The following is a 4,741-nucleotide window of genomic DNA, read 5'->3' as shown; positions in this document are numbered from 1 at the left end:
CAAACTTTTTGTTATAGAATATGTGTCCGAGTCACAACTCCACACTCCCACCTAGTTGTAGACATCGGGGCTTCCGGGACTAAAAGACAACGGATCAATCTTCATGGCATCAAGGTCCAATGTAGAATAATATATAGTTCGGAACTGTTAGTGTTGCAAGTGTGAGGAGTGTTGAAGTTAGTCCCACATCAAAGAAAGCATGGAAGAGTGAGGAGTTTATAAGATGAGAGACCCATTAACTTGACACCTTAAGGTTTTGAGTTAGATGTGGTGTCATCTCATCTTATGTTCTCTCGCTTGATTCTTCCCCGAAGTCTCCCCGATTGTCGAGAGCTCCTCACGATTGGCCCAACAAGTGGTATCAGAGCCGATGGTTTAATCGGTTTGGTTTTAAAGGAGTATTCAAGGTGAAGCATCGAAAGTCTTCCCGGCAAAGGTGGTCCGGGCGGCGTGTCCCGCGGTGTTTTGCGGCGGTGTGATGAACGAATACTCGTGGTGGTGGAGGAGCTAGAAAGAAGAGAGCGAGGTTTGACTAATGCCTCCTCCCAGTCAGAAGCACTTGTTTCAGAGTCACGGGGGAGAAGTCAAAGTAGAAAATCTCACAGTTCTGACAGGTCAGAGAGTCGAAGCAAGTCAAGAGGAAAGTACAAGCCAAGAAAAGAGTTCATTTGTCACCATTGTGGCAAGCCGGGGCATATCAAGAGGTATTGTAGATTCTTGAAAAGAGAACAATCAAGGGGAATAAACGAAGACAAAGGTAAAGATAGTGATAAAGAGATTGCTGCTATTGTTTATGAAGATGTTCTTATCACATATGATGAAAATTATGTGAATCTTGTCTGTGATGATTCCACTTGGATTATGGTTGTTGGAAAGCATGCTAGAGTATCATTTCATAATTCTGGACCTCATAGGAGATCACATGTTCTAGATTTAGTTCACACTAATGTTTGCACTATGGATGCTAAGACACTAGGTGGTGCATCATATTTTGTTACTTTTATTGATGATTACTCTCGAAAAGTGTGGGCTTTTGTTTTGAAATCTAAAGACTAGGTGCTCGGAATCTTCAAACACTTTCATGCAAGTGTTGAAAGAGAAACAGGAAGGAAATTGAAATATGTTCGAGCAGATAATGGTGGTGAATACAGGGGTCCATTTGAGGAGTATTGTAAAGGACATGGGATCAAGCTTGAGAAGACGGTTCCTAAGACTCCTCAACATAATGGAGTTGCAGAGAGAATGAATCGCACTATCAATGATAGAGTCAGGTGTATGCTCTCTCATGCAAAGTTGCCTAAATCCTTTTGGGGTGAAGCGATGAGGACTGCAGTAGATTTGATCAACCTTTCTCCTTCTGTTCCACTTAATGGTGATGTTCCAGAGAAAGTTTGGAGAGGAAAAGATGTCCCCTATAGTCACTTGAGAGTGTTCGGCTGCAGGGCTTTTGTTCACATTCCAAGAGATGAAAGGTCTAAACTTGATGGAAAGTCAAAGCAGTGTATCTTCATGGGTTATGGTCACGAAGACTTTGGTTATAGATTATGGGATCCGGTGAGCAAGAAGATAAGTAGAAGCCGAGATGTGATTTTTCTTGAAGACCAAACTATTGAAGATCTTGAGAAGACAGATAAGCCAACAGTAACTGTTAGACGCTCTGTTGATGATGAACCTGGTCCTTCCACTAGACCTCCTGTTGATGGAGGAGATGTACAAGTTGATAATGATGGTGATGATTTGCATGATGAACCTACACCTCAACCTGAAGTGCCAGATGTTGAAGTTCCACCTGAACCACCAGTTGAGCCTGAATTGAGAAGATCTACTAGAGAGCGTCATCTTTCTCAGAAATACTCTCCTCATGAGTATGTGATGAATACTGAGACTGGGGAGCCAGAGAGCTACCAGGAAGCTATGTCTGATGAGCATAAGGAAGATTGGTTGAGGGCCATGCAAGAAAAAATGAAATCCTTGCATGAGAATCATACTTTTGAATTGGTGAAGTTGCCGAAGGGTAAGAGAGCATTCAAGAATAAATGGGTGTTCAAGTTGAAAGCGGATGAAAATGTCTCACGGCCAAGATACAAAGCTCGATTGGTTGTGAAAGGCTTTGAGCAAAAGAGAGGTATTGATTTTGAGGAGATTTTCTCTCCAGTTGTGAAGATGTCCTCTATTCGAGTTGTGCTTGGATTGGCGGCTAACTTGAATTTAGAGGTTGAGCAGCTTGATGTGAAGACTGCATTCCTTCACGGTGACATAGATAAAGAAATCTATATGGAACAACCAGAGGGTTTCGAGGTTAAAGGAAAGGAGCACCTTGTATGCAAGTTGAAGAAGAGCTTATATGGGTTGAAGCAAGCACCAAGGCAGTGGTACACGAAGTTTGATTCCTTCATGGAACGTCATGGGTATAGTAAGACTTCTTCTGATCATTGTGTCTATGTTAAGAAATTCTCTGATGGTGATTTTATAATTCTCTTGCTTTATGTTGATGACATGTTGATTGTTGGTCATGATACTAAAAAGATTGAAAGTCTTAAGAAAGACTTGAATAGATCCTTTGCTATGAAGGATTTGGGTCCTGCAAAGAAAATCCTTGGCATGAGTATCACTCGTGACAGGAAGAATGGAAAACTGTGGTTGTCACAGCAAATGTGTTGCTTTGTCTACTACAGAGGCAGAATACATTGCTGTTGTTGAAGCTTCTAAGGAACTCTTGTGGATGAAGAAATTCCTACAAGAGTTAGGCATCAATCAAGAGAAGTTTGTGTTATTTTGTGACAGTCAGAGTGCTATCCATCTCAGCAAGAATCCGACGTTTCATTCTAGATCGAAGCACATAGAGGTGAGGTATCATTGGATACGTCAAGCGCTTGAGATGAAGTCATATGCACTTGAGAAGATCCATACTGATGATAATGGTTCAGATATGATGACTAAGAGTTTACCTGCAGTGAAGTTTGATTCCTGCAAAGAGAAGGCGGGTTTGGTGGAGCAGCCTATCCCCACTTGAGTTGGTGAGGGAGAGATTTGTTGGTGGGTCCCCAACCAAGTGGGGCCCACAAGCTTTATAAAAAAAAAGGAAATAAAGAAACAAAATGTGGCTTGAGCCACGAGAGAAGAGAGAGAGAGTTGGATCCTTTCAATTTGAAAGAAAGGAAGCAAAGCACAGTGCTGCGGCGTCGAAGGAGAAGAGAAATTTGGGAGAAAAGGGCAAGCCAATCTTGATCACATTGACTTGGTAAACTTGCTCCATTTCTTATGAAATTTTAGTATGTTATTCCTGGTGTAGAGATGAACATTAGGATATAACTTATTTGTTGTATTGCCTTCTCTTTTGCCTGATTTGAGATACCCACTTTTGTGGAGGGTTTATGTTGATTCCACCAGTTTTGGTGATGTATTTTGTTGATTGTTGAGATGCCCTAGTGCTACTAGGAAGACTGTTTGTGTACCCATTATTCTGATAGTGGAAGATTTTTCTGGACTAGGTCCCGTGGATTTTCTAGCTCCTCCACCACCACGAGTATTCGTTCATCACACCGCCGCAAAACACCGCGGGACACGCCGCCCGGACCACCTTTGCCGGGAAGACTTTCGATGCTTCACCTTGAATACTCCTTTAAAACCAGACCGATTAAACCATCGGCTCTGATACCACTTGTTGGGCCAATCGTGAGGAGCTCTCTCTTCTCTCGTGGCTCAAGCCACATTTTGTTTCTTTATTTCCTTTTTTTTTTTTAATAAAGTTTGTGGGCCCCACTTGGTTGGGGACCCACCAACAGGAACTTGAAAATGAGAGGAAAGAGAAGGTGATAGTGGTAGGATAAATCGTGATTGTGCAAATTCGGAATCTTGTGTTTTTGGAATGGACTCCATCTCATTGTCACTATCGTTCTCAGAATCAGTTCAACCCAATCCTCGTTTATCTCGGAATCTTTTGAAAAATCGGCATTCGATGGTACAAATAATGCTTCTTTTGGCACCCAATGCCGGATCCTCGACTGTGGCACGCTCTCGGCGTAAAACTCGACATGTTTGAATATGAAGATGAAAAACTTTCACCTATGTACACGATCTCAATGTAAAATTTCATTGCTTGTTGAGTCACAATCTTTCCATGCACTTCGAACATAGCACAAATATGCTTGTAAGCTAAAACACTTTATAATGCATTCTTTGACTTTCATCGACAAATAGAAATCGATATCCTATTTTCTTTATATGTTTCCTTCCCAGTAAATCCAAGTTCACTAGAGTTAAACTTTTCAATTCAATCAATGACTATAACTGCCATGTTTACATTGTAACTTGATCATTGCATTAAAAAACACACCATCATTACATCTAATTGTTACATTAGGATAAACAACAATATTAAAACATTCAATTGCCATTTTATAATAACTTTAAGATAAAAAAATTGAATGAGAGATCGAGATAAGAAGAATGATACATAAAGGTGTGGTGTGTGATTGTGCTAAGCTGCTTTAGTATTTATAGAGAAGTTTTTGAATGTTAATACTTCTATTTTTATTGTTATAATATACAAATTTAGGAGAAAATTTTACCACAATTTTACTTTTTATAGGGACGAAAATACCTTCTTATTTTTAGCGAAATTGTATACCACTTATGCTAAAAAAACAACAAAAATAGATAAAATTTTTCAATGCTATTTTTCATACTAATATCAATGTAAATTTCGTATATCACGTTTTTGCTTTTGTTGCCAATGAAT

The sequence above is a fragment of the Arachis ipaensis genome, chromosome B02, assembly GCF_000816755.2.
Source record: "Arachis ipaensis cultivar K30076 chromosome B02, Araip1.1, whole genome shotgun sequence".
Classification (NCBI taxonomy): Eukaryota; Viridiplantae; Streptophyta; class Magnoliopsida; order Fabales; family Fabaceae; genus Arachis; species Arachis ipaensis.
This window is presented reverse-complemented; position numbering follows the sequence as displayed.